Here is a 20,759-nt window from a genome sequence, read left to right as displayed (position 1 = left end):
TACTTTCAACTACCTGAAAGGGGGTTCCAAAGAGGATGGCTCTAGCCTGTTCTCAATGGTAGCAGATGACAGAACGAGGAGTAATGGTCTCAAGTTGCAGTGGGGGAGGTTTAGATTGGATATTAGGAAAAACTTTTTCACTCAGAGGGAGGTGAAACACTGGAATGGGTTATCTAGGGAGGTGGTGGAATCTCCTTCCTTAGAAGTTTTTAAGGTCAGGCTTGACAAAGCCCTGGCTGGGATGATTTAGTCGGGGGTTGGTCCTGCTCTGGGCAAGGGGATGGACTAGATACCTCCCGAGGTCCCTTCCAACCCTGATATTCTATGACTCTATGATTCTATGCGCAGTCTGCTGCTACAGATATAAGCAGTGCTACAAGCCAGCGCTTGGAAACCTCATTAACCTCAGAGCAGCTGTGCTACGGATAAGGGAGGGAGGGAGACCAGAACTGAGTGAGCTGTCAAAACTATAATTAAGGAAATGTCCATCTTATTGACATTTTCCTTTCCTCTATAAGCCCCATGAAAATATACACTCTCATTATTGGGGCCCCAGAGATTCAGCAGACAACTTGCACAAACCAGCAGACAAACCAGAATTGCCACAGCCACATCCAAGGTGGGAAGTGCTCCACATAACTTAAAACAATAGACTGGCCAGGCACAAAGCCTGTGCAAATCATTTCATAATCGCACTGGAAATGCCTTAAACTGAAGCAGAGACCTCAGAGTTCTTCTGAAGAGTGCGCCAAGCTACATTTGACTGATGACTCCTCAGCTGATACTAAATAGCGTCATATGCTGCCCTGGATGCATCGCAGGTCTCCCATGGATGCCAATGGGAGGTATGTACAAAGATCAAGGGAAGAATAAGGCTTTTATGTACTAACTAAAAGTTGCATTAGAAACATTTTTGTTCCGTTCAGCATTCCTCAGTAGAAGAAAAATGATGCAGGGCAGCTTTAGGATGACGGGTGTCTCTGTTTCCTTGTGTCAGAGGAGCAGCCGTGTTCGTCTGTGTCCGCACAAAGAAAAGGGGGACTTGTGGCGCCTTAGAGACGAACCCATGTATCTGAGCCTGGGCTTTCCTGAGACCTGGGCTGGATGCATTCAGTGGAGAATACAGGGGGTCTGTATACACAGAGAACAGGAACCAATGGGCGTCACCCTGAGCAGAGTAAGGAGAGGGATCAGGGAGGGGAACCTTTGCTCCTGATAATCAAGCTGGGCCCTTTCCAGCCCTTGACAGGAAGGTCTGGGGGGGCAGGGGAAACAGTTTGACGTTGTGTAATGACCCCTCCGCCCCCAGGCTCTAGTCCAGCCTAGGTTAATGGTGTCCAGTTTGCAAACCCAGCGGCCGCTCCTTGGAGTCTGGTTTTGAGGTTTTTCTGTTGAAGAATTGCCACTTTTCGGTCTGTAATGGAGGGCGGGGTGGGGGTCTCTGGGGGGCGGGGCGCGCGGGGCGGGGGAGGGGGGGGTCTCTGTGGGGCGGGGCTCCCGGCGCGCGGGGCGGGGGAGGGGGGGGGTCTCTGTGGGGGCGGGGCTCCCGGCACGCGGGGCGGGGGTATCTCCGTGGGGGCGGGGCGCGCGGGGCGGGGGAGGGGGGGTCTCTGTGGGGGCGGGGCTCCCGGCGCGCGGGGCGGGAGTATCTCTGTGGGGGCGGGGCTCGCGGCGCACGGGGCGGGGGATGGGGGGGGTCTCCGTGGGGCGGGGCTCCCGGCGCGCGGGGAGGGGGAGGGAGGTCTCTGGGGGCGGGGCTTTTGGCGCGCGGGGCGGGGTATCTCTGTGGGGGCGGGGCTCGCGGCCCACGGGGAGGGGGAGGGAGGTCTCTGTGGGGGCGGGGCTCTTGGCGCGCAGGGCGGGGGTATCTCTGTGGGGGCGGGGCTCCCGGCGCGCGGGGCGGGAGTATCTCTGTGGGGGCGGGGCTCCCGGCGCGCGGGGCGGGAGTATCTCTGTGGGGGCGGGGCTCGCGGCGCGCGGGGAGGTCTCTGTGGGGGGCTCCCGGCGCGCGGGGCGGGAGTATCTCAGTGGGGGCGGGGCTCGCGGCGCGCGGGGAGGTCTCTGTGGGGGCGGGGCTCGCGGCGCACAGGGCGGGGGAGGGGGGGTCTCTGTGGGGCGGGGCTCCCGGCGCGCGGGGAGGGGGAGGGAGGTCTCTGTGGGGGCGGGGCTCGCGGCGCGCGGGGAGGTCTCTGTGGGGGCGGGGCTCGCGGCGCACGGGGCGGGTGAGGGGGGGTTCTCTGTGGGGCGGGGCTCCCGGCGCGCGGGGAGGGGGAGGGAGGTCTCTGTGGGGGCGGGGCTCGCGGCGCACGGGGAGGGGGAGGGGGGGTCTCTGTAGGGGCGGGGCTCGCGGCGCGCGGGGAGGGGGAGGGAGGTCTCTGTGGGGGCGGGGCTCTTGGCGCGCAGGGCGGGGGTATCTCTGTGGGGGCGGGGCTCCCGGCGCGCGGGGCGGGAGTATCTCTGTGGGGGCGGGGCTCCCGGCGCGCGGGGCGGGAGTATCTCTGTGGGGGCGGGGCTCGCGGCGCGCGGGGAGGTCTCTGTGGGGGCGGGGCGCGCGGGGTCGGGGGGTCTCGCGCGCAGCGTTGGGCGCGCTGCCGGCGGCGGTTGGCGCCTCGCGCTGAGGGAGGCGCGCGCCGGCCGCTGCCCCCCTGAGGTGAGCCGGCGAGCAGGGAACCGCGGCGGCCCCCAAATCCCAGCCCAAGCGGCGCCCCCCCAGGAGCCCCCCAGCGCTGGGGGCCCGCGCCGCCCCTCCATCTCCGCTCCCCTGGCGGCGGCGGGGTCTGCCCGGCGGTCTGCGGCTGGCTGAGCTCCGGGCTGCAGCGGCCCGTGTCGGCGGCACTTTCCTTCTCCGAATCCCCGGGTTTCACGCCCCGTCCCCGGGGTCTGGGCCCGAGGCTCCCCGGTGCGTCACCTCCTCTCTGTCTTGTGGTAGCGCCCAGGCGTCAGGGCTCGGCGCTGTACAAAGGCAGAACAGAGCGACGGCCCCCGCCCCCAGGAGCTTAGGGCCCTGGACTCCTCCCTCTGCGGTCTGAGGTCGTCAGAGGGAGAGGCCCATTCTTCCCAGTCTGGGCGTGTTTGACACCCAGACGCATGTAAGCACCAGAGCTTCGTCCTGTAGCTGTCACGGGGATGGGCATGGAAACCCGGAGTTACGCGGGCATGGCGCGGCACGCACATACTGTGCATTGTTTAGTTGTTTAGTACCACCCACTCGCTGTACGTAGAAGCCCTGAAGCGCAAGCCGGACCAGGGAAAAGCCTTCGAACTGACCAGCAAGTGGGACGCCAGCAACCACTTCCTCGCCGGGGGCGGCTTCACCCGCTTCGCCGACTGGCGGTTCATCCACCACGCCCGGCTCAACTGCGTCCCGCTCAACGGAGCCATCCGCCACGGGAACCGAGACAAGCGTTGCAGGAAGTGCGGCTACTCCAACGAGACCTTGACCCATGTCCTGTGCAGCTGCAAGCCCCACTCCAGAGCCTGGCAGCTGCGCCACAACGCCATCCAGAACCGCCTGGTGAAAGCCATCTCACCGAGCCTGGGGGAGGTCGCCGTGAACTGCGCCATCTCCGGTACCGACAGCCCGCTGCGACCCGACGTGGTTGTCACCAACGAAACCCAGAAAAAGATCATCCTCGTCGACATCACGGTCCCTTTCGAGAACAGGACCCCGGCCTTCTGAGAAGCTCGAGCTCGGAAACTGGAAAAATACGCCCCTTTGGCCGACACCCTGAGAGCGAAGGGCTACGAGGTGCAGCTGGACGCCCTGATCGTCGGCGCCCTGGGCGCTTGGGACCCCTGCAACGAGCATGTGCTGCGGACCTGCGGGATTGGTAGATGCTATGCACGGCTCATGCGGTGCCTCATGGTCTCGGACACCATCCGATGGTCCAGGGACATCTATATCGAGCACATCACCGGCCACCGACAGTACCAGGAGGAGTGAGCCGGTACGACATTGTGCACACACTGTGGGAAAGAGACTGAGAGACCTTCCCCATCGGACCGTATGAACTGGAACCGTAAACCCACTGAACATTAAACCCCACCAAATGAGGGTAGACCCATCCCCACCCCCGTATTCATTCACTATACCCAGCATACTGAACATAGCTGTTGTGTGGATAACTTACCCCATATCTCGATGTCTGTACTCTGACGGGTTAAACTTTTCCCCTAGTCGGGGAGATTGCAGATTATTATGTGATCCTTGCTCCACCAGCTCCTAAATCGAATTTTGCACCCCTTGATAATCTGTACCTTATCCCCTGACAACCAGAAACTTGTATGCTTGAACTCTGTACCGTTCCTTATTTCAACATTATCTTAATAAAATTATTGCAAACAAGCAATGCCTGGGTGTACTGAAAACTGCTGGAACCCTCTTGGAACACTGCCTCCTCTCAGTGCAAAGGCCACTGACCTTCTATGCAGCTTCGTCATTTAAAATGCAAAGAAACAAAAAACGTACAAGTGCTCAAAACCCTGAGAGAGCTGCAGTTATTTTAACTGGTTGGTTTCAGAGTAGCCGTGTTGGTCTGTATTCGCAAAAAGAAAAGGAGGACTTGTGGCACCTTTCTTTTAACGGGTTGGATGTTTGTGTCAAAAAGTTTTAGGGTAACGTTGTAAAGCAATCAACTGTCTCATTAGCCTATGTGTAGCTGTGACATTGCTTGCATTTATTGCAGTTGTAGACTGCCGTTATTCCTTTGATTATCAAATAGTAAAAAGTACAAGGATAAAAGGGCTGCTTGCCTGGCAGAATCTCTTTAGGGCAAAGGCTTTACCAATCCATGTGTTTTTGGAACGTTTTCAAATACCTCATTATTTTGAAGTAAATAACCATTTTATTATACTAACAGTGTTACTTTAATATTCTTAACTGAAGCATGACAAAAGACAAGGTATCACGCTGGTTTAGTACAGAGCAGAGTCTAACAGTTGTTAGGCATTGTAAAATTTAACAGTATAAATGTAATTAAAAATGGAATTTTTGTTTTAGTAACTTGGCAATACTTTTTCTTTCTGCTAATGTTTAACGTACACCTTGATCTACTTTACTATACACATCTGCAGTGGTTTTCTGGTTCCTTGGATTCCCAATCTGGCACTTAGTGGTCACCACACTATAATGTATGGTTGGTTCTAAGAGTGATATTTGAGGCCCTTTCTATATAAAGGGATTAAAGTAATTCCTGCTATAAGTATACTACAGTTACTGCAGTTGGATATAGCAGGGATGAATTTGGCACTGTAAACTGTTTGAGAGAAAGTACACAATGTAGTGTCTTTTATGCACTCACATTACTTGTGCACACTGTGAAAGCTGTATGTTTGAAGCCTGTTGTGGGGTGAGGATTGATTTTTAGCTTAAACAAGATGGATCCAAGTATTGCAGGGCTGGAGTAGATCCTGGTGAAGCGCCTTCGGGGGGGAAAAATCCAGCAGCGGAAAGGATTGTTGTGATATAAAGTGTGTGTGTGTGTGTAAGAGAAAATGTAGGGGTTCAGCTGATCCTGAAATATATCGTGCAGCACAAATATAGCCTATGTTATGCAGAAGTTCAAGTCAGACTAGATTATCATAATGGTCATTTATTGCCTTAAAATCTGTGAATGTTTCCAGAATGCAGTATTGGCAACTTCAAGCATTCAACAATCATGAGTATGCATCCAATGAAGTGAGCTGTAGCCCACGAAAGCTTATGCTCAAATAAATTGGTTAGTCTATAAGGTGGCACAAGTACTCCTTTTCTTTTTGCGAATACAGACTAACACGGCTGTTACTCTGAAACCAATCATGAGCTCTAATACTTTTAAAAAAAATCAATCACGAAGATTTTAAAGACTATATCTTGAGCTTTTTTCATTTGCCTTCTGTTTTTGAACCTTAGAGGGTGCACATAGGTCAAATTTCAATGTTTCCTTTGCAACCATGAGGGCTAGAAACTTAGGTTTTTTTGTTAGTCTCATATATTTAAGTGTCTCCAGGAGTTGAGGCTTTAAGAAAAACACCATATATTGAGAAACTCACAATAAAATCATGAGATTTGACAACACTGAGAGGGCTATTAACAAACAAATAAACAGAGGTTTGGTATTATGTTATATTTTAATAAACACTTGCTTTTTCTTGAACCTGTGACACTTTAGATTTAAGAACACATCTGTGCAGCCATTCTATTCAAATAAATAATCTAACTCTGAGGTAATCTAGCTATATGTACCTAGGGTGACCAGACAGCACCAGCAGGAGAGTGGGTTTGGGGGGGGGGGTTTGAGAAAACCTGGATTTGTGCTGGAAATGGCCCAACTTGATTATCATACACATTGTAAGGAGAGTGATCACTTTAGATAAGCTATTAGCAGCAGGAGAGTGGGGTGGGAGGAGGTATTTTTTCATGCTTTGTGTGTATATAAAAAGATCTTCTACACTTTCCACAGTATGCATCCGATGAAGTGAGCTGTAGCTCACGAAAGCTCATGCTCAAATAAATTGGTTAGTCTCTAAGGTGCCACAAGTACTCCTTTTCTTTTTGCGAATACAGACTAACATGGCTGTTACTCTGAAACCAGATAGCAAGTGTGGAAAAATCGGGACAGGAGGTGGGGGGTAATAGGAGCCTATATAAGAAAAAGACCCAAAAATCGGGACTGTCCCTATAAAATCCATACATCTGGTCACCCTATATATACACCTGTGTTTAACAGCCATTCGTTGATGTGCAAATATATAGAATTCCCATAGAATCTGCAGTGGTTCTCATTTCTTGGTAAATTTAAGCCTGTGCTCTTTCTTGTAGCTTCTCTACCTTATTAGCTTGTTCAGTTTGTTCCAAAGAACTGCAAATTCAGTACTTTCATAATGCATATTGTGATGGGGTGTGTACTCCACACAGGTCATGAATGGTTTAATATACGTCTGTGGGGCCAGTTAGTATAATTATTATTCTCTGTGGCTGCACCTGGGGGGTGGGCCAGACTTAACTGAACATGAGTCCCAACTGGAGAAGAAGGTGGGTGGGTACTATAAACAAAGGAAGTTCAGATGAAAGGGTGGGAATTTGAGTGGGACTTGCTGAATTATAACTAGGGGGCTGGAAGATATAATGGAGAATACTGAAACCAGTCTAGAAAATGATAAAGAAGATAGCAGAGGGTCATATGTTAGGAAAAAGAAAAGTGTAGACATGCCAGAGCTAGAAGAAGAAACAGTAAGCAGAAAGACAGGAATGAGAAAAGAGTAAAATCAAACTATTATAATAATTCAATATTCATTACTCAAGGGTGTGAAGTTAGGGAATATAAACCCTCTGAAAGTGGCAGAGTGGATTTTTAAATGTGCTGGAGCCATTGAAAGAGCTAGAATGCTGCAAGGAGGTGATCTGTTAATTGAATGTAAAAGCAACGAACAAGTGGAGAAACAAAGATTAAAATGCCAGGAGAAGTGAAAGTAAGCTGTCAACTGCCTAAGCATCTGATGGAGACAAAAGAAATTGTATATGGGGTGCTAATCAAAATGACTGAAGATGAAGTGAAGCAAAGCATAAGGGATAAGATACTATATGTTAACCATTAATTTGCAAGAATAGGGGAAAGAAAGATATCAACAGTTGTGCTAGTTGCATTTAAAAGAGAAACCCTTCCAGATAGGGTAACAATAGGATAGTCAATTTTTTTTTTGACAAAACCATATATCCCCACCCCCGGTGAAGTGCTAATGATGCCACGTAGCAAATATATGTAAAGGGAAAATTAAGACAATGTGCAAAGTGAGTTCAGGCCGGGAAGGAATACGTCTGATCATATAGTAAGAGTAGAGACAGAAGCCAAAAAAGTATGAGAAATAAAGACCATCTGATAGGAGCTTTCTTAGATATTGTAAAAGCTTATGATATGGAGAGAGAGCTTATTGCATAAAATAGCAATAAGCATAAAAGGAAGAACATATAGCTGGATAAAGGATTTCTTACGTAAAAGAACTATGCAGGTCAGAGTAAGGAAAGCCTACTTTAGTATATATACATTCACAAATTGCAGCCCACAGGGGAATGTCATCAGCTCTACCTTATTCAGCATAATAATAAACTATCTGTTGAAAAGGATGAGTGCAGGAATAGCCATTTTATTGTTTACAGATGACTGCCCTGTGGGCTAAAAACAGAAACCAGAAAGTAGCTAAAAAGCAAATTAACGAAGCATATAGGAAAGGTGCGGAATGGGGAAATGTCGATCTTTAAATTTTCAGTTCTTAAAGAATGATATTAAAGGAAAATATAAAAATGATTGTAAATGGTCTATGTGGACAGCAAATAGGCATAGTTAAAAGCTAGAAATTCCTGACATTTGATAGCATGGTAACATGAACGGATCACATTGCTTTCATCTTTACATTTATCTTCAGTATTTACGGTCTATTTAAAAATATTGCTGGAACCTCTTCTGGTGCAGATAAGAAAGCAATGGTAATAATTTATAGAGCATTAATAGGACCAGTCTTTGAGTATAGGTGCCAAGCATTTAGTTCAACATCAAAAACAAGTCTGGTAGTAATAGGGGACTTTAACTACCTAGACAGCAATCGGGCAAAGCACAAAATTTCCAGTAAGTCCTTGGGTTATATTGAAAACAACTCTTTGGTCCAGAAAGTGGAGGATCTTACCAGGACACAGCCGTTTTTTACTTAATTGGTAGCAAATCTCAAGGTGGAAGGCAATTTGGCTGAAAGTGATTATGCAATTATAGATTTCACTATACTAAGGAAAGAAAGTGAGAGCAGAAGAATAAAGATAATGGACTTCAAAAAAGCAGACTTTAACAAACTCAGAGAACTGGTAGATAAGGTCCAATGGGAAGAAAAACTTAAGAGAAAAAGGAGTTCAGGAGACCTGGCAGTTTCTCTAGGAGACAATATTAAAGACACAACTGCAAACTGTCCCAATGCAAAGGAAAGACTATTCTTTCTATAAGAGGCCAATATAGCTCTAACAGGAGCTCTTTAATGAGCTAAAAATAAAAAAGGAGTCCTATAAAAAGTGGACACGTACAAATTGCTGAGAGGAGTACAAAAGTATAGCATAAGCATGTAGAGATAAAATCAGAAAGTCTAAAGCACAAAGTGAGTTATCCCTAACAAGAGACATAAAAGGTAATAAGAAGAGGTTCTTTATATACATTAGGAGCAAGAGAAAGACAAAAGAAAGTTTTAGAGTAACAGCCGTGTTAGTCTGTATTCGCAAAAAGAAAAGGAGTACTTGTGGCACCTTAGAGACTAACCAATTTATTTGAGCATAAGCTTTCGTGAGCTACAGCATCCGATGAAGTGAGCTGTAGCTCACGAAAGCTTATGCTCAAATAAATTGGTTAGTCTCTAAGGTGCCACAAGTACTCCTTTTCTTTTTACAAAAGAAAGTGTAGATCCTCTCTCTACCTAGTGGGGAAAGAGAGCTAGTAACTGATGACATCAAGAAAGCTGAAGTGTTTTAATGCCTTTGCTTCATTTTTCACTAAAAATGTTAATGGTGATCAGATACTTAACACAATTAACAACAATGGGGAAGGAATGCAAGCTAAAATAGAGAGAGAATAGGGTAAAGAACATATAGATAAATTAGATATATTCAAGTTGGCAGGAGGATGAAATTCACTGTTGGGTATTTAAGGAACTATCTGAAGCAATCAGAACCATTAGCAGTTATCTTTGAGAATTCCTGAGGATGGGTCATGACTAGGGCTATGATTTTGTTATGGAGGTCACGAAATCCGTGACTTCCAGAGACCTCTGTAACTTGAGCCCCAGACGCCTGGGAGCTGTAGGGTCCCCCGCTACCTCTGATGACTGGGAACTGCAGGGGCCCGAGCTCCCAGCCGCAGAGGGTGGCAGGGGTGCCTGGTGTTCCAAGGTGGCAGGGAGACCCTGATCTCCTGGCCGCCATGAGCAGCGGGGCTCCCGGGAACTCCCAGTTGCTGAGACTGGCAGGGGTGCTCTGCCGCTCCTGGCCACTGCGAGTAGTGGGGCCCCTGGGAGGTCCCAGTCACTGTAGGCTGTGGGGGTGCCCCGCAGCTCCCAGCTATCACAGGTGGTAGGGATGCTCTGCAGCTCCCAGCTGCCGTAAGTAGGGGGGCCCCTAAGAGCTCCCAGTCTCTGTGGACGGTGGGGGTGCTCTGCAGCTCCTGGCCACTGCAGTCGGTGTGGGGGCCCCAGAGCACAGAGCTGTTGCGGTAGGCGGGGGTGCCCTGGAGCATGGAGCCGCTGGTGGTGCAGACATCCTGCAGCTCCAAGCCAGGCCCCACTGCACAGTGCGGGAAGTCTGCAGCTCCCCATTTTGTCATGCATATTTTTAGTGAAAGTCACAAATAGGTCACAGGCTTCTGTGAATTTTTCTTTATTGTCCATGGCCTGCCTGTGACTTTTACTAAAAGTATGTGTGACAAAATCTTAGCCTTAGTCATGATCCAGAACATGGGAGAAGGGAAAACATAGCACCTATCTTTAAAAAGGGGAACAAAGTGGACCCAGGGAATTACAGACCAATCAGATGAACTTCAATACCTGGAAAGATACTGGAACAAATGATTAAATTGTCAATTTCTAAGCACCTAGAGGATAATAGTGTTATAAGGAATAGCCAGCATGGATTTATCAAGGACAAATCATGCCAAACCAACCTAATTTCCTTCTTGGACAGGGTTACTGGTCTAGTGGATGGGAGGAAGCAATAAACATGATATATCTTCATTTTAGTAAGGTTTTTGACACAGTCCCCCATGACATTCTTATAAGCAAACTAGGGCAATGTGATCTAAATGAAATTACTATAGGGCTGGTGCACAACTGGTGGAAAAACTGTACTCAAAGAATCAGAGGGGTAGCCTTGTTAATCTGGATCTGTAAAAGCGGCAAAGAGTCCTGTGGCACCTTATAGACTAAAAGACGTATTGGAGCATAAGCTTTTGTGGGTGAATACCCACTTTGTGAGATGTACTCAAAGAGTCGTTTTCAAGGTTCACTATCAAGCTTGGAAGCCGTATCTAGCTGGATCACAAAGGGGTCAGTCTTGGGTCCACTACTAGTCTATATTTTCATTAATGACTTGAATAATGGAGTGGAGAGTGTGCTTATAATATTTGCAGATGAGACCAAGATGGGAGAGGTTGCAAGCACTTTGGAGGACAGGATTAGAATTCAAAAATGACCATTACAAATTAGAGAATTGGTCTGAATTCAACAAGATGAAATTCAATAATGACAAAGTACTACACTTAGGAAGGAATTTTCAAATGCTACAAAATGGGGATTAACTGGCTAGGTGGTAGTAGTGCTGAAAAGGATCTGGGGGATAAAGTGGATCACAAATTTGGTATGTGTCAACAATGTGATACAGTTGCAAAAAAGGTTAATATTCTGGGGTATATTAACCGGAGTGTCATATGTAAGACGTGGAAAGTGATTGTCCCACTCTACTTGGTACTGATGAGGCCTCACATGGAGTTCTATGCCCAACTATGGGTACCACAGGAAAGATGTGGACAAACTGGAGAGAGTCCAGAAGAGAGAAACAAAAGTGATCAAAGGTTTAGAAAACTTGACCTTTGAGGAAAGATTAAAAAACCTGGGCATGTTTAGTCTCGAGAGATGAGGACTGAGGACAGACCTGACAACAGTCTTCAAATATATTAAGGCAGTGGTTCTCAACCAGGGGTACACGTATCCCTGCGGGTACGCAGAGGTCTTCCAGGGGGTAGATGAACTCTTCTAGATATTTGCCTAGTTTTACAACAGGCTACGTAAAAAGTACTAGTGAAGTCAGGACAAACTAAAATTTCATACAATGACTTGTTTATACTGCCCTATATACTATACACTGAAATCTAATTACAATATTTGTATTCCAGTTGATTTATTATATAATTATATAGTAAAAATGAGAAAGTTAGCAATTTTTCAGTAATAGTGTGCTGTGACACTTGTATTTTTATCTCTGATTTTGTAAGCCAGTAGTTTTTAAGTGAAGTGAAACTTGGGGTATGCAAGACAGATCAGACTCCTGAAAGGGGTACAGTAGTCTGGCAAGGTTGAGAACCACTGTGTTAAGGACTGTTATGAACAGGAGGGTCGTCAATTGTTCTTAGTGTCCACTGAAGGTAGGACAAGAAGTGATGGGCTTAATCTGCAGCAAGGGAGATTTAGGTTAGATATTGAAGAAAACTTTCCAACTATAAGGATACTTAAGTATTGGAACAGATTTCCATGGGAGGTTGTGAAATCCCCATCACTGGAGGTTTTAAAGAACAGGTTGGACAAGCTCCTGCCAGGGATGGTCTAGATTTATTTTGTCCTGCAACAGTGCACGGGATTGGACTTGATGACTTCTTGAGGTCTCTTCCAGCCCTACATTTCTATGATTCTATGAAAGACCCTCAGAAATTAGCATATACAACCATGGTAAAATGCATTATAGGAGGAAAATCAGCTCCCAGATATAAATGTGGAACCACATAATGCAATTAAAAGGAGAGCTAAATGTATTAAATATAGAAAATTGATATGTGTGATAAATGGAGCAAACATTGCTAAATATTTACAGACTGGTGTAAAGATGAGAACTTGGAGAGTGGGGTACAGCATTCTGTGTCCCGTCACTTGGAATAAAGAAATCCATTAGAGGATCAAATTTTGTAGTGGTTATGATGGTTGAACCAGCAGAGATAATGTTGCATTATACTGGATACAGGATGTGCTACCTACCTCCATTGTCATCTTAGGTTCACTAACGGGACTACTGGCAATCAAAAATGATAATACAGATAGTAGAAATAATATAATTAATGAAATATTGTTACTAACAACAGAATTGGAACAGATGGGAGTAAACCTTGAAATAGCCTAGATCTCAGGGCATATCAGGATAGCAGGAAACAAGATGGCAGACAAAGTAGCAAGAAATGCTGTGAAAAAAATGATATTTTTTGACCTTTTAACAAATGATCTTTCCAAGTACATAGGAGTTTGAAAACCTAATTAAAATGAACTAAGAGCTGAGAGGCAGGAAGTATGTACAAAAGAAACCAGGGGAAAGAGATTTCATAAAGTAGGCCTTGAAATTGAAAATGCTCACTTATTGCAAAAATGCAATGGAAAGAGTGAGGTGGCTTTACTCGGAATCTTTACTGGATACTGTGTCGAACACAGTAACTTGCCTTTAATAAACAAAAAGTGGGCTGTGTGAGACATGCATGGTCTAAGAAATGGTTGGTCACCACCTCTGGGAACGTAAAGAGTATAAGATTGATAGGGGAAATTTGTATGACAAGCTCAGGAACCTAAAAGTGACAATGTTTACACTATAAAATATCTAGAAAGAGCATCACAAAAATGAGGGACCATTAAGAAAGCAATGTTAATTTAAAAATATTGGACAAAGAGAGAGTCTGTAACTATATATGTATCATGAAATCCAGCAGCTGGTGATTATACACTTGGAATGTGAGTTTGCTAAACCATAAAATACAAGAAGAAGAAAGTTGGTGGGCTGTGCATGTGGAGAAATTCTATAGTTATTCTCTGGGAAGGGAGAGTAGGGAGACCAGGAGTGTCAAGGAACAGAACCAGAGAAGAGAAGGTGGGAAGTGCCTTCTTTCGGGGAAGCAGCTGGAAAGAAGGCTGAGAGAGGAAAAAAGACCAGATACTCTTCTCCAGAGACAAGCTGGAAGCCTGATTGAGATGGGGGGACCTTGATACTGTTGGCATTATACTGGATACAGGATGTGCTACCTACCTCCATTGTCATCTTAGATTCACTAACAGGACTACTGGCAATCAAAAACGAAACCCCGAGTAAGGGGAGAAGTGAGCCAGCCCCTGGATTGAGGGATTGATTGAAGCAGGGACCCGCAACAGGGGCACATCTGGGCTGAGGTGACTGCTTGCTGAGCCCAGGTGGGCTTTAGGGTTGATTTGTGTATCTATATAATTTGGTGGACTTTGAGAAGGACTCTGTGTCCCTGGAAGCGGCTGGTCACATAAAGTCATCTGGCTTGAGGGCCATGACATTCTTATGGCTCAAGTGGACCAAAAGAAGGTGGGGAAAACTGAGGGTAAAGTGGCTGCAGTGCCAGAGCCAGGAGCAGGGGTGTTGTAGCACCTTTGTCACAGTATTCTTACAAGATTTTAGAATGGTTCTCTGTACACTTTCTAATTAAGGTATTGTGCCTTCTAGAGACACGTGAGGCAATATTCTCCTCTTTCCACTTGGAAGCAGGGTAAAAGAGAGATGTAGAGAACACCAGTTTGAGTGATTCTGCTTTAACTGACCTTGCAAATGAATCATGTATTCTCCAGGATTTTGACACACACTCTTTGCAACATTGTAGTGGGTCATGATCCAGTAAAGAGATGCAAATAATTTTGCACTCAGTACTACTCTTAGTACAATTTTTTCAGCTAATATAGTAAACACATGAATGCTTCAGAAGAAGTGATAGTCTTTTTCAGTTTATGTATCTAAAGGCACAAAGCCAATTTTAAATTGTGTACCTGAAAACGGAGCTTTATTATTCCTATAAATTCCATGAGAAGGTCAATGTCTTGAGTAAAACTGAGCAAATAATTTGTAGCAGTAATTTATTCAATGAATCTATCCTTTTCTATTTGTGAATTGTGTGCAGCCAGCTCCTCAAAAATGTATTCATTATTGAAAATTATTCTCTGAATATTCTGTGAATAATTTATGACCTGTAGACTGTAAGCAGTTTTTTCCCCCAGATACTCCATATTTGAGGTGTTGATTAATTTTGATTGGACACAGAATCAGATGTTCATTAGAGAGCTGACTGAAATTTTCTTTTAAAACATTTTTCAGTGGAAAATGGCTTTCTGACAATGAAAATTTTAGTGAGGAAAAATGGTGGTTTTTTTTTTTTATTTGGTTTTGTCAGAAAAGCAATAAACTTGGGTTGCTGAAAAACCAAGCAATTTGGTGCTTCGGGATTTCAGTTAAAATGTACCAATAAAGAAAAAAACAAAATATTTTGCTTTTGTGAAACTTTCATGAAGGGGGGAGTCATTTCCCAATCAGTGCTAGTTTCCAGGGCAAAACTCGTGACTTTTTTTAAAACTAAAAACAATATTCTGCAAATGTTCTCTTAATAAATTCATAGATTTTTATGATCATATAGTCTGATCTCCTGTATGAACTGGCCAGAGAATTTCATTCAGCAATTCTTAATATTTTCAAAAACTGAATTGTTAGAGCTTATTAGCGAGCATTCCAGTCAGTAAAAAAATGAGGAGTACTTGTGGCACCTTCGAGACTAACAAATTTATTTGGGCATAAGCTTTCGTGGGCTAAAACCCACTGCATGCATCCAATGACATGGGTTTTAGCCCATGAAAGTTTATGCCCAAATAAATTTGTTAGTCTCGAAGGTGCCACAAGTACTCCTTAATCTTTTTGCTGATACAGACTAACACGGCTACCACTCTGAAACCTGTCACCATTCCAGTCAGTGACTCATTCACTAGAATGTTCACAAAAAAGTGAATGCAAAAGGAGAGATTACACAGCTGACACAAACTCAGTTCTTTGTTTGAACAAATATTTGGATATATTTATATTTTAAAATATATTTAGGTAGCTTTAATCGTGATCATTTGTGCAATTCAAATGCGCCTGCCAAGTTAACTATATTAACTCATGCATATACTGGGCTTCACAAATGCAGGGGATGTTAGTGGCATAGTCTTTATACATAGAATTCCTCAGTTCTCAAAAACCTGTGTTCTAATCCAAACTGAAGGTACCTCAATATTACAAAATCAGCTGTCATGGAACCTAGCTCTCTGATAGCCTGCATATAAATTAAAAATCAGCAAATTACCTTTTTTTTGGTATAATGTCTCTTTAAAATTATATAGAGACACAAATAAACAAAAAGAAATGCCATGCAGAAACATTTAAAGATCTCTACTGCCGGATATAAATACAATACATAAAGTGGGATTCTTATGCCAGTTTCTGATCTCACTGACACTAGTGTATTTCCATTTATATTAACGGAGTTAATCCAGGTTCACACAAAAGTGAGATCAGAGTAATTTACTCCTCTTCTGAGGATTGGTCTCCTAGCTTCTTAAGTAGGGAAAGTCAAAGGAGAAAAACAATGCCTGTTCTTTGCAGCTTGCACTGGTTCTCCATCCAGTGCTAGATCTGCATCGTGGGTCTGGTATTAATTTACAAAACTCTCAATAGAATAGGGCCACACTATCTTAAATACTGACTCGCTGACAGTAACCAACGCAAACATCATCATCAAGCACACTACATTTAGCAGAGTCAGATACAGATTCAAGGATGCAGCAGCAGGCAGAGCCTTCTGATAAGACCCCTTTGCCACAGCGTTTCCCAAGTGAGCAGAAGATCCAAAATAACAGCCCATAACTAAACCAAGGGCAAGATGAAGAACTAGTTTTGTGCTCAGAATTAGTGGTTTATGGTAACACTGAGTAGTATGGAGAACTGAGTGGCCAGTTGTTTGGACCTTCTTTATTCTCTACAGTGCATTCATATTGCAGTGATAGAAATGGTGATATATTCTATGGTTTTAGAAGTGTTTATAGATATTTGAAGAAAAGAGTGATATGGTCTAAATGGCAGAAGAGGAAGATTATTTTGTCTGTGGTGTTCTGAATACAGTGGAGGGGACAGAGGGAACAGGCAGACATGCAAGAAGAGGAGATTGCATTAATCAAGCCTGGAGATGACCAAAGCACTGACAAGCATTTTAGCCAGGGGGATTGAAAGAAATATATATTTTTAAAGATGTTACAGAAAAAGAATTGACAGGATTTGGTGACACCATAGAAGTGAGATAGGAGAGCAGGGAGTTGACTGACATTAAGGCCTGGTCTACAGTACGCGGTTTATTTCTGAATTAGCCGAGTTACCTCGAAAAAACTGGTTCTTTCCACACAACCAAACCAGTTTTTTTTATTTAAAGGGCTCTTTACTCCAATTTCTGTACTCCACCTCGGCAAGTGGAGTAGCGCGAAAATCGAGATCGCAGTTCCGGATTACAGGTACTGTGGACGCAATTCAACGATATTGGCCTCCGGGAGCTATCCCAGCATGCTCCCTTGTGACTGTTCTGGTCAACACTCTGAACTCTGATGCATTAGCCAGATAGGCAGTAAAAGCCTCAGGAACTTTTGAATTTCCTGTTTGGTCACCACCATCACAGGCAACCATCAGCACAGTCCACCATCACTGGTGACCATCAGCACAGTCCACCATCACAAGAGACCACACAGTCCCAGATTCACTGACAAGCTCCAGCATGGTACGAATGGGAGGTACTGGATCTCATTGCATGTTGGGGAGATGAATCTGTTATGGCAGAACTACGTTCCAAAAAAAGGAACGCAGATACATACACTAAAGTGTCCAGGGCCATAACGGAAAGAAGCTACTGCAGGGACACAGAACAGTGTCGTACAAAAATCGAGGAGCTCAGGCAAGCGTACCAAAAAGCCAGGGAGGCGAACGGGCACTCTGGGTCACAGCCCCATACATGCCACTTCTACCGTGAGCTGCATGCAATTATGGCGGGTGACGACACCACTACTCCACCACTGTCCGTGGACACCTGCAAGGGGGGAGTAGCACGGAGCGAGGAGGATAAGTTTTTGGAGGACGAAGAGGAGGAGGAGGACAGTGCACAGGCAACAAGTGGGGAATCTGTTTTCCCTGCTAGCCAGAAACTATTCTTAATGCTGGAGCCAGTAGCCTCCCCCTACTCCCAAAGCATGCTCCTGGACCATGACCCTGGAAAAGGCACTTCTGGTGAGTGAGAGCTTGATCGAAGCCACGCCATGGGGGGAGGGGGGAAACCCAGCCGCGCTGGGCTGTTCGCGTTTAGTTTAAAGGGCTCATCCCTGCTCAGAGCCTCATTGGAGCCTTGCGGGGGGTGGGGGTGTGTGGGGGGTGGGGGTGGGAGGGAGGGTGTTGTATGAAGCGATCATCCCAGAGCGCCTGCAGGCTGCCTGCAAGCTGAATTCTGTTGCTTGGCTACATGAGATAGCTTACTCACACCAAAGTGGCAGGCACTTCAGTATAAGAGGCAAAATGCGACCTTGAACAGAAAGAACATGTGCTGTGTACTATGAATTGCCTGTTTCACTGATAGGTTTCAGAGTAACAGCCGTGTTAGTCTGTATTCGCAAAAAGAAAAGGAGTACTTGTGGCACCTTAGAGACTAACCAATTTATTTGAGCATGAGCTTAAAGCTCATGCTCAAATAAATTGGTTAGTCTCTAAGGTGCCACAAGTACTCCTTTTCTTTCTGTTTCACTGAGAAACAGTGTCCCTTCGTTCTCTAAAATGTATCTTTTAAAATACTACCCTCCCTTTTTCTCCTCCTGCAGCAGGTGCAAATGTTTCAACGCGGCCCCTATCTACTCCATCCCAGAGGCTGGTCCAGATTAGAAGGTGGAAAAAACGAACTCAGGACAACATGTTTGCCGAGCTCAAGCAGTCCTCCCACACTGATAGGGCCCAGTTGAATGTGTGGAGGCAAACAATTGCGGAGTCACGTAAGCGTTACATGAACACAAAGAGAGGAGGGACGCGCGCGATGAGAGTAGGCGCAGGATGCTATGGTCAAGCTCATGGGGGAGCAAACTGACATGCTCCGCTATATGGTGGATCTAATGTGGGAAAGGCAGCAAGACCACAGGCTGCTCCTGCAGCCCCTGAATAACCACCCTGCCACCTCCCCAAGTTCCATAGCCTCCTCACCCAGACGCCCAAGAACACAGGGCGGAGAGGCTACAGGGACCCACACAGTCAACCCCAGAGGATTGCACAAGCAGCAGAAAGCTGGCATATCCTAAATTTAGATTTGGTTTCTGGACTTGTCCTTCCCTCCTCCTCCTCCCCCCAACCCAATACCCCCCCCCCCCGTCTAGCTTCTGATTTCTCTCAATGTTTTGTGCAACAAATAATAAAGAACGTTTTTTAAACAATTGGGACTTTATTTCCTTTCATATATATATATATACACACACATATATAGGGGGCAGGTAACTTTAAGAGAAACAAACACAACTGTCACACCTTACGCTGGCCAGTCATGAAGCTGGCTTTCAAAGCTTCTCTGATGTGCAGCACACCCTGCTGCGCTCTTCTAATCGCCCTGTTGTCTGGCTATGCGAAACTGGCTGCCAGGTGAGTTGGCTCAACCTCCCACCCCGCTATAAACGTCTCCCCCTTGCTCTCTCAGATATTGTGGAGCACACAACAAGCAGCAATTACAATTGGAATATTGGTTGTGCTGAGATCTAACCAAGTCAGTAAACTGCGCCAGCACGCTTTCAAACATCCAAACGCACATTCTACCACCATTCTGCACTTGCTCAGCCTATAGTTGAACTGCTCCTTACTACTGTCCAGAGTGCCTGTGTACAGCTTCATGACCCATGGCATTACAGGGTAGGCTGGGTCCCCGAGGATCACTATAGGCATTTCAACATCCCCAACAGTAATTTTCTGGTCTGGGAAGTAAGTCCTTTCCTGCAGCTGTTCAAACAGACCAGAGTTCCTGAAGATGCGAGCGTCAGGTACCTTTCCCGGCCATCCCACTTTGATGTTGGTGAAACATCCCTTGTGATCCATCAGTGCTTGCAGCACCATGGAAAAGTACCCCTTGCAGTTTATGTACTGGCCGCCCCGGTGTTCCAGGGCCAAGATAGGGATATGTGTTCCGTCTATCGCCCCGCCGCAGTTAGGGAACCCCAGCGCGTTAAAGCCATCCACAATGGTCTGCACATTTCCCAAAGTCACTACCCTTGATAGCAGCTGGTCAATGATTGCGCTGGCTACTTGCAGCACAGCAGCCCCCACGGTAGATCTGCCCACTCCAAAGTGATTCCCGACTGACCGGTAGCTATTGGGCATTGCAAGCTTCCAGTGGGCTATGGCCACTTGCTTCTCAACCGTGAGGGCTGCTCTAATTTTGGTGTCTTTGCACTTCAGGGCAGGGGACAGCAAGTCACAAAGTTCCATGAAAGTGGCCCTATGCATATGAAAGTTTTGCAGCCTCTGGGAATCATCCCATACCCGCAACACTATGCGGTCCTACCCAGTCTGTGCTTGTTTCCCGGGCCCAGAATCAGCGTTCCACGGCATGAACCTGGCCCAACAGTACCATGATATCCCACTTGCCACATGCCGTGCCGTCTGTGTCTATGTCCTCATCAGTATAGTAATCGCGCTGTCGTCGCTTCCTCGCCCGGTTTTGCAGGTACTGCGCATACTGCTGGATAGTGCGCGAGGTATTTACAATGGTCAAAACTGCAGCAGAGATCTGAGCAGGCTCCATGGCTATGGCGCCTGCACAGGTAATCCTGGAAAAAGGGTGCGAAAGGTAGGAGAGCAGAGTGGGAGCGGAAGCTGTGCTGTTTGGTTCACGGTAGCCGAACAAAGGCTGAAAATGGTTGTCTTCTGTAGCTTTCACAGAGGTGGGAGCCCAGGACAGACAACATGGAGAAGCCCGGAAGCGTGGCAAGAGCGGGAGAGCAGAGTTGGCGGCAGAAACTGTGCTGCTCGGCTCACGATGGCCGAGCAGAGTTGAGGTGGATTCATAGTAGCAGGAGAGCAGTGGTGCACCGTCTGCTGAAAGCAGTATGGCGTCTGCACGCCAAAAAGGCGCGAAACGATTGTCTACTGTAGCTTGAAGACGACACACACCCAGAAACACCCGCGAGAA

At 46.3% G+C, this 20,759-nt stretch overlaps 1 protein-coding gene across 1 annotated transcript in view; it reads left to right on the top strand.

Annotated features, from left to right (window-relative positions):
* The first annotated feature begins 599 nt into the window (after positions 1–599).
* Positions 600–20,759, top strand: part of IHO1 (interactor of HORMAD1 1) — a 47,946-nt gene continuing 27,786 nt past the window's right edge. Inside the window, exon 1 of the mRNA XM_084634694.1 lies at positions 600–845. The gene's annotated coding sequence lies outside the window, so the exon portion shown is untranslated. The remainder of the gene's footprint in view (positions 846–20,759) is intronic.

The sequence above is a fragment of the Lepidochelys olivacea genome (assembly GCF_965140295.1).
Source record: "Lepidochelys olivacea isolate rLepOli2 genome assembly, chromosome: 7".
Lineage (NCBI taxonomy): Eukaryota > Metazoa > Chordata > Testudines > Cheloniidae > Lepidochelys > Lepidochelys olivacea.
Note: the sequence above shows the minus strand (reverse complement) of the source record. Positions and strands in the feature narration are given on the sequence as shown.